This window comes from Mercenaria mercenaria, chromosome 2 (genome assembly GCF_021730395.1).
Source record: "Mercenaria mercenaria strain notata chromosome 2, MADL_Memer_1, whole genome shotgun sequence".
Classification (NCBI taxonomy): domain Eukaryota; kingdom Metazoa; phylum Mollusca; class Bivalvia; order Venerida; family Veneridae; genus Mercenaria; species Mercenaria mercenaria.
The window spans coordinates 83,559,542-83,571,683 of record NC_069362.1 but is presented as its reverse complement, the minus strand read 5'-3'; the positions used below and the strand labels follow the sequence as shown (position 1 = coordinate 83,571,683).

Below are 12,142 nucleotides of genomic sequence, written 5' to 3'. Positions count from 1 at the left end.
GAAAATTTCAAAGCTTTATCTCAAAAGACTTTGTCAAAATGTGGACTGGTACGAAAAACTTAACCAGGGTGTGACGCCGATGCCGACGCCGATGCCGTGGTGAGTAGGATAGCTCTACTTATTCTTCGAATAGTCGAGCTAAAAATTCTTGACTAAAATTTAATAAAAACTGAGATTCACAACACTGTGTTTTGAGCGGAAGCAATGTTGGAAGGAATTTAGCAAATTTTATTATCTAGATGATTAATAATATTGGATACTAAAACATGCCCCATCAGTTGGAATTAAGCATTTGCAAGTAAGAGAATAGGTTTGTGATTGCTGGCTTTGCTTCATGGGCCCTTTATGTATACAGGGACAACGATAGCCGTCCTCCAATCTTGTGGAACACTGCTGATACCAAGTGAAGACATGTAAATTTTAGTCTCATTTTTATAGAGGAGCAGTGTTTAAGGTGTTTAAGGTGTGGGCGGACATTGTGTTGTAAGCTGTTTTTTGTTTTTGTTTTTTGTTTATTCCCCTTCTGATGAATCTAAGTGAATTCTTTGCTTTTGATGTGATGTTATCAACATATTCTGACTAAATGAGATACATTGTGTACATTTATTTACTTAGTTTTATGCTCAGATATTTAGCAGCGTCTTTCAGTGTGAGAGAGAGAGAGAGAGAGAGAGAGAGAGAGAGAGAGAGAGAGAAGACTTATTATTGTCAATAATTAGTTCTAGTCTTATCAACCGAAATATGAAAGAAAAAGTAAGCATATTACATGATACTCAAACGATGATGTGAACTTCTATAGATGACATTTTTATTTTTCACACTTACTGCATATGTGTCATACGATGACAACTATTTTGCCTGCAGATATAAAATTAGCCTTTTTCTATATTCGAAATCATTTCCTGTTTATGTGCGACTGAAAATTAAAGAAAAGTAAAGAAATCGGTTGAAAACATATCAGTTGAATGACTTCAATACAATGTAATACAAAACTGCCGTACGAAAACCACCTGCGGTTTATTTCACTATTCATACGGGACCGTACGATTAGCCCACTTCCTTTAGCGTAGTCACGGACGTATCCGAATGATGGCAGTTGTGTCACTGAAACCGAAAGTAACGTTTTTTATATCCGCCTCCATCGGTGGAATCTGTCAATTTACAGGTAAATTTATCCAGTCAATGTCTTCGTGAACGGATGTTTTATGCGTTGCTGTAGAAAAATGACCTTCCAAAAAAATTCGCTACGTAATCTTCGCTGGCCAGTATTATAACTTTAAAGACAATAAGCTAACAAAGGCGTTTTGGCTGGGTATTCCAAATTAATTGAAAACAAGTTAAGGTTACAATAATGGCATGCAATGCATAACCCCCAAGCAATACTGAAGGAAACAGGAAAAACTAGAACTGTCACAGGAGTGACTCATACCCCCACCATACGGTCTTGTCACAGAAGAATGGCAACCATAAGAAATCTTAAAAATACTTAGTCTTTGGAGTACTTCATCCTGGGCTTCCACATATAATTAATACTAGTATAATACTAGTATAGTAATACTAGTAAATATAAAAAATCTCTAATATTAGAGATACACTGAAAGTGAATACAAAAAAAATGTCTTACCGACCCATGTTACCACAGAAAAATGTATTTACTTTTTACATAGGACTTATAATAAAAAAGTTAGAAAAATACCTAAAATATTGAAAATCTAAAAATAGGATTTCTAAAAATAGACTAATTCCTTGAATTTAAGAGGAAGAAACTCAGTACAAAAGTTAAAAAAAGGTTACTTCCCTCTGGCTCTAAGCCAATCAGAATAAGATATAGTGAAAATACATCAAAATTAACCTTAAATTCTAGGTAAAAGGGGACACAATTCAAGAAAAATTAGTGTCAGAGTTATGCACCTTGTGTCACATGATGTGGGTGATAAGGTGGAACATCTATTTTAAGTCTGAATCAAATCCATTCAGTAGTAACTGAGATATAGTGAAAATACATCAAAATTAACCTTAAATTCTAAGTTAAAAGGGGCATAATTCATGAAAAATTGGTGTCAGAGTTATGCACCTTGTGTCACATGATGTGGGTGATGAGGTGGAACATCTATTTTAAGTTTGAATCAAATCCATTTTGTAATAACTGAGATATAGTGAAAATACATCAAAATCAACCTTAAATTTAAAGTAAAAGGGGACATAATTCATAAAAAAAATTATGTCAGAGTTAAGCACCTTATGTCACATGATCTGGGTGATGAGGTGGAACAACTATTTTAAGTTTGAATCGAATAACTCAGATATAGTGAAAATACAACAAAATTAACCTTAAATTCTAAGTAAAAGGGGACATAATTCATGAAAACTTAGTGTCAGAGTTATGCACCTTGTGTCACATGATGTGGACACATGATGTGGAACATCTATTTTAAGTTTGAATGAAATCCATTTTGTAGTAACTGAGATATAGTGAAAATACTTCAAAATCAACCTTAAATTCTAAGTAAAAAGGGGCATAATTCATAAAAAAATGGTGTCAGAGTTATGCACCTTGTGTCACATGATGTGGGTGATGAGGTGGAACATCTATTTTAAGTTTGAATCAAATCCATTTAGTAATAACTGAGATATAGTGAAAATACAACAAAATTAACCTTAAATTCTAAGTAAAAGGGGACATAATTCATGAAAACTTTGTGTCAGAGTTATGCACCTTGTGTCACATGATGTGGGTGATAAGGTGGAACATGTATTTTAAGTTTGAATCAAATCCATTTGGTAATAACTGAGATAATAGATTTCGGGACGCGACGGGACGGGACGGGACGCGACAAAACTGACTCCTATATACCCCCCTCAAACATGTTTGGTGGGGGTATAAAAATGGACAGGGAGAAATTGAAATTAAAGAAATAAGTTGGTGTAAAAAAAATTAAATAAAAAAAACAACAACATTTTTCAATGTTGAGGTCCCTGTGAAATTGACCCTTGACCCTGTAATCTATGGTGGTCAGGTACACATCAAGATCAACATACCTATAAAGTTTCAAGGTCCCAGGTCAAATAATTATCTGGGTATTGAACAGAAACCATATTCAATGTTCAAAGTAAGCATGAACTTTGCACAGGGACCCTGGTAACTGCAGGGGTCAAGTTCACATGAAGACAAACATATGTATGAAGTTTCAAGATCCTAGATGGAATAATGGTCCAAATATTAGGCAGAAACCAGTTTCAGTCTCTGTGACCTTGACCTTTGACCTAGTGACCCAGAAATAATTATACAGGCCATGTACAGTCAAAACCAACATGCCTATGAAATTTTAAGGTCCTATGTGAAATAATTGTCTGCATAGCGAATGAACAAAAAGGTTAACATGTTCAGTTCCCTGTGACCTTGACCTGTGACACAGTGACTCTTAAATCAATTAGGGTCATATACACATCAAGACTAACATACCTATGAAGTTTCAAGGTCCTAGAAGAAATACTTGTCCAGGAGCAGAAACCATTTTCAATGTTCCGGTTGCTGTGAGCATGCCTTTGACCCAGTGACCTTGAAATCAATAGGGTTATGTACATATGAAGACCAACATACCTGTGAAGTTTCAAGGTCCTAGGATAAATACTTGTCCACATATTGAATGAACAAAAAGGTTATCATGAGACTCATTATTCCATCTGTCTGTCTTTCCACCTATCCATCTGTCTGGACAGACCTACTTTACTAGCTGGAAATGTCTTTGAAATCTCTCGGAAAACCCAGCCAAAATCCTAAATTCTCTCTCTCTATCTCTCTCTGTTACACTGAATCCAAAGCAAAGATCCAAGACAAGAATGTCAAAGGTCAAGTTCACAATGACCCGGAACAGTTCAGCAGTTTCCAGACAACATCTTGAAAATGCTTTGACCTAGGATCATGATACTAGATAGAGATGTTGATCCTGACAGGAGATTATCCCTATTGATTTAAAAGGCAGCAGGTCAAAGGCCAAGGTCACATTGATGCAGAACAGTAGCAATCCCCCCCCCCCCCCCCCCCCCCAAAAAAAAAAAAATAAATAAACAACAGAATGCTTTGGTTTATGGTCAGATTTAACACAAATGTCATTTTTTACTGGTAAATGACCCATAATTATTGGTTTCTGGTCAGGACATCATATGTCCAGTGCACAATAACCTAAAATGATTGCAATTACTGAATGCATCAAGAGGGTAATTTGGTGTTCTACAACCTCTTCTTTTCTGTTTCAGATCACAATTGAGAACTATCTTTGTAAATCAGACTAGCTGTACATCATAGGGTAAGGCGGAGGATGCATATCCGGAGTATGCAGAAAATTTGGAAAAATTCAAAGGTAAAGATGTAACCATTTTTTTCTGGGTAACAAAGACATAAAAAGTTTATACATACACCTACATTACAAGTTGCAATCATGAAATACCTTGATGTGAAGATGACCATAAATAACAGACTTTATTTCTGTGACTATCTTTAACTTGACTATCCCAAGATTAGTCTAGCTATTCTGCTTGCCCTGAGGTTGTGAGACCCTATTTAATTAGCCTAGCAATTAGTCCAGTAATTTTTTACTGGCCTATTTAGGACCAAAATTGGGCCCCATTCCCAAAAGCAATTAGTATGATTTGTTCCCAATTTCAAAGCTTAAATTCCTTAATTTAAATTAATTGTCTTTTTTTTCAACTTTTTGAAACTAGTCTGAAACATTCATCATTTGAAACACAAGAAAGTTTGATAACTTAATGCATAATGATAAATTAATACAATTTTTTCTTTAAATGTGACATTTGAATAAAAAAATATTACTTTTAACAATTCCCAATTTATGAATTTTATGACACATCTTTCCCAATTGTAAAGGCCCCAGTCCCAATCCCAATGTAGTGGGAAAAAACACTGGAGTCCCATGACACTGATATGTATTTAGGCCAAATTATGTCCCCTTCTGACCTACTAAGCCAGACACTGGATAAAAACTCTATAGATATTTTAACATTAATTTCAGGGTAATATTTCTGCTTCAGGGACTTCAAATCGAATACTAAAGCATTTGGTGTCTTACAAATTAGGCTATGATAGTGAAGAAATTTTATGTACTCTTACACTTTTTCAATGTAACAATTCAAGGTTGCACAAATGTGAAACAGTCTAAATACAATTTGATTCAAACTTCTAATTTAACATGCTTCAATTGAAGATGGTTTCCACTGAAAAAATAATAATAATAAGATGGTGGCTTCAATGACATATGGACAACTTTATAGTTTTCCTGTAACTTTTTATTTCCATCTTCATAACTTATCTTTTCAGACAAAAAGATCAATGGGAAATTGATTCCACAACACATTGTAGACTACTGTGATGCAGCAAAGGAATACAGAGACATAAACTTGACAGCTGCAAATATTTCTGTTGAAATAACGGTTAAAATAGGAGACAAAAAAATTAAAAATGAGGAACTCAATAAAATTCTAGATGTACCTAAAAAGCAAATAGTATCACAAATTCAGAAATTTTTTTCCAAAATTTGCTATGAAGAATAGGTTTAAAAGAAGATTGTGCAAATGAGAATTTTTGTGCAGCCCCCCCCCCCACCCATGAGTGGTGGGGGTATATAGATTTGGTCTTGTCCGTGCATCCGTCTGTCCGTCCAAAGTTCGTGATGTACCTAGCTCGTAAAGTATTTGATATAAATTGATGAAACCTTGCAGGAGTCTTTATCATGATACGAACTTGCGCACCTCCTATTTTTCGTCTGGCTCGGCCCTCTATTTTCAGAGTTACAGCCCATGAAATAGTAAAAAATGCACATTTTTACCATGTGACACGCCTAGCTCAAAAAGTATTTGATATAGATTCATGAAACCTTGCATGAGCCTTAATCATGATATGAACTTGCGCACCTCCTATTTCTCATCTGGCTCCGCCCCCTATTTTCAGAGTTATGGCCCCTGAAATAGTCAAAACTGCCTTCACGACCCCCTGTATTTAGCGACTCCTTGTCATATGCGACCCTATTTTATGCTCCAGACGCAATTTACTATTAAAAGAGTCTGAATTAAGCAACCCCCTGCCTTATGCGACAAGCGACTGTGAAATCAGGCTCCCGAATCGATATTTAGACTGTTTTCAGCGACTTTGAGACGCTTCCTCACAAGATTTTACACGATAGAGTTACCGTTCTTTATCTCGCGTGAAGTTGTTTGAGACGAGAACTTATTTGTTTACAAAAAATGGCTTTTGAAAAACATAAACTAGAATGTGTCTGTAGGACACAGGGTGTGCCCCCTACTGGTACATTTGTCACAAATAAGGGGAAATCATTCAAATGGTTGCATATGCATAGAATATGGGTCATCTTTAATAAAAAACTAGATCACTAGGTCAAATCAAAGAAAAACCTTGTGTATAGGGTAAAAACTGTATTTATGTCTCCCGCCACAGTGGTGTGGGAGACATATTGATTCACTCCAGTCTGTGTGTCTGTCTGTCACAAAGCTGTCCGCACTCTAAGTTGATAATTTCTCATCTGATTTTCACCAAAATTTAACAACATGTGTTTGATCATGAGACCTCGGCCAACTTTGATAACTAGTCAAATCGGTCAAGGCATATTGGAGTTATGGCCCTTGAATTACCAAAAATCAGGCTATTTACTCTTGTCCGCATTCTAAGTCGAACATTTCTCATCCGATCTTCACCAAACATTAACAAAATGTGTTTGACTATAAGATCTTGGCCAAGAATCAGTTCAGGCATTTTGGAGTTACGGCCCTTGAATTACCGAAAAATTGGTCTTTTTGCTCTTGTCCGCACTCTAAGTAGAACATTTATCATCCGATCTTAACTTTACCAAAATGTGTTAGACCATAAGACCTCGGCAAAGTTCGATAACTAGCCAAATCAGTCTTGGCATTTCGGAGTTACGGCCTTTGAATTACCGAAAAATCGACCTTTTTACTCTTGTCCACACCCCAAGTAAAACATTTCTTATCCAATCTCCACCAGACTTTACCAAAATGTGTTTGACCATAAGACCTCAGCAAAGTTTGATAACTAGCCAAATCGGTCTAAGCATTTCGGAGTTAGGGCCCTTGAATTACTGAAAAATCGGCCTTTTTACTCTTCTCTGCACTCTAAGTCGAACATTTGTCATCCAATCTTCACCAAACTTGAACAAAATATCTTTGACCATAAAACCTTTGCCAAGAATCGGTTCAGGCATTCTGGAGTTACGGCCCTTGAATTACCGAAAAATCGGTCTTTTTGCTCTTGTCCGCACTCTAAGTAGAACATTTATCATCAGATCTTAACCAAATTTGAACAAAATGTGTATGACCATAAGACCTCGGACAAGTTTGATAATGAGCGAAATCGGTCCAGGCATTTTGGAGTTCTAGCCCTTGAATTGTACTGAGTAAACAGTATATAAAGACGGACTTGCTATTTAGATGAGCCCCATGTGGTTTTTGGACGATTTTTGTATGAAAAGAATTGGAACCACCGCCTTACCCTTGCATGATTGTAAGTGGCAACTAATAGGGTCTTAGCAATTGGTTTTGCAGTAACTCTATGATTCCAGCAGGTATGCAAATTTTGATTCTATACCCCATATTTTTATTTCGATGTAAATGAGATGTGGAACCAAAATTTGTAGTCCTGTTTGGTGCCATATACCCTATTACTGTAAGGAATTCGTGGATTTCAACTTTTGAAGATAAAATGAATGGGAATTTTACGTGTTCATTGGGATTAAATTTTGTGGATTGACTCAACCACGAAATCCACGAAAATTAGTCCCCCACGAATATTAATGATTTCACAGTATGTGTTGGTGTGCCGTAAAACTTTTCTCCAAAGCAGCTCTAGTTTTCAATTGATCTTCATGAAAATTGGTCAGATTGATAGCCGTGGTGAAATTAAGGTCAAGTTTGAGTATAGTTAAACTGTCAAAAACTAGGCTGCTAACACAAATCAAAGAAAAACGTTTTGTATGCCATGGAGGCTGTATTTTTAAATTGAGGTTTATGAAATTTGGGAATTAAATATCACCTGGCACCTATGTTCCCCTTCATGAGACAACATGTCATGCACAAAATCAGGATCCCTGGCTCAAAGGTCAAGCTCAACAGGGCTTTTTTCATGTCCGGTCCATAACTCTGCAGTCCATTAAGGGATCTTAATATTACTTGGCACTAATGTTCCCCAGGTTAACACAGCACGTAATGTGCAAAACACATCAAAATCTCGGAGGTCAAACATCAAAAGGGTTTTTCTGCTATCCCGTCCAGAACTCTGTCGTCCATCAAGGGATCACAATATTACTTGGCACAAATGATCCCGATTATAAGATCAAAGGTCAATAGGATTTTTTTCCTGTGTGATCTATAACTTTGTCATGCAAAAATATACCCTGGGACGAGACAACATGTCATCCGCAAAACCCGAGTCCTTGGTCTAAAGTCACACTTAGTGGCCAAATGTCAGATACAAAAATGACTTTGTTCATAGCAATTTCTCTTCAAGCATGGAGGGATTTGGTGTAACTTGGCAAAAACGTACACTACTGTAAGATTGATTGTATTATGCACAAGAACTAGGTCCCTAGGTGTAAGGCCAAGGTCACACAAGATCAATTTAAGAATGACTTCTTCCTGAGCATCTTTCATTCATGGAGAAAGTTTGATGTAACTTGGCACAAATGTTCCGTTCCCTTATTGTTACTATCAATGGAGGATATTCTTACATTTTCATTACTGGCTGTACAGCAAAATCAACACCACTTTTATGTGGTACAGCATTGATGTTAAATAGACATTTCAGGTGTATTTTGACCTATCTATAGTTGGAAAAGAGTTTTGTGTGGAATTATGATCGATTTTTTTTGGATTAATTCCATTTTATTGTTACTATAAATAACTTATATGACAGCTGGCAAAAAATTCAATATGAAATCAATTGTCAGTTTTTATATATGCAAATTTTAATCCAAAAGTTTTGTTGTACCCCCCGACAACAAAGTTGTAAGGGGGTGTATGCTGGTTTCAGATTGTCTGTCTGTCTGTCCGTCTGGTCGTCTGTCCGTAGACGCAATCTTGTGCGCACCGTCTCTCCTTATCCCCTTGACAGAATTTAATGAAACTTCACACAAGTGATCAGTACCAACAGTAGTTGTGCATGGGGCATGTTAGGTTCTTTTAGAAAAAAAATTTGCAGAGTTATGGGACTTTGTTTTTTTGTTACTATACTATATACATAGACACAATCTTGTGCGCACCATCTCTCCTCATCCCCTTGACACAGTTTAATGAAACTTCACACAAGTGATCAGTACCAACTTTGTTTTTTTACAACAAAGTTGTAAGGGGGGGTATACTGGTTTCAGGTTGTCTTTCTGTCCGTCAATCTGTCCGTAGACACAATCTTGTGTGCACCATCTCTCCTCATCCCCTTGACACAATCTAATGAAACTTCACACAAGTGATCAGTACCAACAGTAGTTGTGCATGGGGCATGTCAGGTTCTTTTAGAAAAAAAATTTGCAGAGTTATGGGACTTTGTTTTTTTGTTACTATACTATATACATAGACACAATCTTGTGCGCACCATCTCTCCTCATCCCCTTGACACAATATAATGAAACTTCACACAAGTGATCAGTACCAACAGTAGTTGTGCATGGGGCATGTTAGGTTCTTTTAGAAAAAAAAATTGCAGAGTTATGGGACTTTGTTTTTTTGTTACTATACTATATACATAGACACAATCTTGTGCACACCATCTCTCCTCACCCCTTTGACACAATTTAATGAAACTTCACACAAGTGATCAGTAACAACAGTAGTTGTGCATGGGGCATGTTAGGTTCTTTTAGAAAAAAAATTTGCAGAGTTATGGGACTTTGTTTTTTTGTTACTATACTATATACATAGACACAATCTTGTGCGCACCATCTCTCCTCATCCCCTTGACACAATTTAATGAAACTTCACACAAGTGATCAGTAACAACAGTAGTTGTGCATGGGGCATGTTAGGTTCTTTCAGCAACAAAAATTGCAGAGTTATGGGACTTTGTTTCTTGTTAACATACTATGTACATACAGTCTGCATATGCAATCTTGTGCATGCCTAATCTACCAAACCCTTTCACACAATTCAATGAAACTTCACACAAGTGATCAGTACCAACCCTAGTTGTGCATGGTGCATGTTACATTCTTTTAGATAAATATTCTGCATGGTTATGGGACTTTTTTTTTTGTTACTATACTTATACATACAGTCTATATACATACAGTCCACATAATTATGCAGTCTTGTGTGTGTCAGATTGCAATGTACTGTGTCAGTGCATACGGGGGGTACATTCATCACCTTTAGTGATAGCTCTAGTTTAAACAAGAGCTGTCACTAATGGTAACAAATGCCCCCACAGCACCTAGACCTTTGACCTGGTGACCCCATAAGTCAGTAGGGGTGGTGTACTCAATAAGTACTATCAGCATGTGAAGTTTGAAGGTCCTGGGTGAAGTGGTTTGCCAGTAAAGTGCCTTCATGCAAAAAGTTAACGTTGGCCCCTGTGACCTTGACCTTTAACCTGGTGACCCCAAAGTCAGTAGGGGTGGTGTACTCCTCAAGTACTATCAGCATGTGAAGTTTGAAGGTTCTGGGTGAAGTGGTTCGGGAGTAAAGTGCCTTCATGCAAAAAGTTAACGTTGGCCCCTGTGACCTTGACCTTTAACCTGGTGACCCCAAAGTCAGTAGGGGTGGTGTACTCCACAAGTACTATCAGCATGTGAAGTTTGAAGGTTCCGGGTGAAGTGGTTCGTGAGTAAAGTGCCTTCATGCAAAAAGTTAACGTTGGCCCCTATGACCTTGACCTTTAACCTGGTGACCCCAAAGTCAGTAGGGGTGGTGTACTCCTCAAGTACTATCAGCATGTGAAGTTTGAAGGTTCTGGGTGAAGTGGTTCGTGAGTAAAGTGCCTTCATGCAAAAAGTTAACGTTGGCCCCTGTGACCTTGACCTTTGACGTGGCGACCCCAATGTCAGTAGGGACGGTGTACTCAATAAGTACTATCAGCATGTGAAGTTTGAAGGTCCTGGGTGCAGTGGTTCGCGTGTAAAGTGCCTTCATGCAAAAAGTTAACATTGGCCCCTGTGACCTTGACCTTTGACCTGGTGACCCCAAAGTCAGTAGGGTTAGTGTACTCAATAAGTGAAGTTTGAAGGTCCTGGGTGCAGTGGTTCGCGAGTAAAGTGCCTTCATGCAAAAAGTTAACGTTGGCCCCTGTTACCTTGACCTTTGACCTGGTGGCCCCAAAGTCAGTAGGGATGGTGTACTCAATAAGTACTATCAGCAAGTGAAGTTTGAAGGTCCTGGGTGCAGTGGTTCGCGAGTAAAGTCCCTTCATGCAAAAAGTTAACGTTATGACGAACGAATGAACTGACGGACAGTTAAAAACTAATATGCCTCACTTCGGGGGCATAAAAATAATTTATCTCATTTACTGATTCGTTGCTGAATAAATCATTGTTTGGAGCTTAGATATGAAGGAATTATATCATGAGGGCTCAACCCGAGTGATATAATAATAAGCATCTGAACAACAAACAATGATTTTATTCATGAGCAAATCACTAAATGAGATATATTACTTCGATTATAACACGTTACCAAGGGATTTGACACTATGATGTAATAACTGTGATGTCAGAACAACGAACTGTTGTATGATTCACCGCTTTCTGCCTTCTTTGTTTAATAGAACAAGAGCTGTCTCCATAGGATGACACATGCCCCCGATGGCACTTTGAATGAATAGTTATGGCCGATGTTAGAGTTTAGGACCTTTGACCTACGGACCTGGGTCTTGCGCGCGACACGTCGTCTTACTGTGGTACACATTCATGCCCAATAATTTTAAAATCCATGCATGAATGACAAAGATATGGACCGGACACGCCCATCAATGCACTATCATGAAATATGACCTTTAACGTCTAAGTGTGACCTTGACCTTTGAGCTACGGACCTGGGTCTTGCGTGCGACACGTCGTCTTACTGTGCCACACATTTATGCATAGTTACTTGAAAATCCATCTATGGATGACAA

At 37.6% G+C, this 12,142-nt stretch overlaps 1 long non-coding RNA gene across 1 annotated transcript; it reads left to right on the top strand.

The window, feature by feature from the left end:
* The first annotated feature begins 265 nt into the window (after positions 1-265).
* LOC123562862 (uncharacterized) lies at positions 266-8,983 on the top strand. Its single transcript, XR_006688661.2, has 3 exons — positions 266-1,165; positions 4,258-4,361; positions 5,336-8,983. It is a non-coding gene; the product is annotated as an uncharacterized LOC123562862 (long non-coding RNA).
* The last annotated feature ends 3,159 nt before the right edge of the window (positions 8,984-12,142 follow it).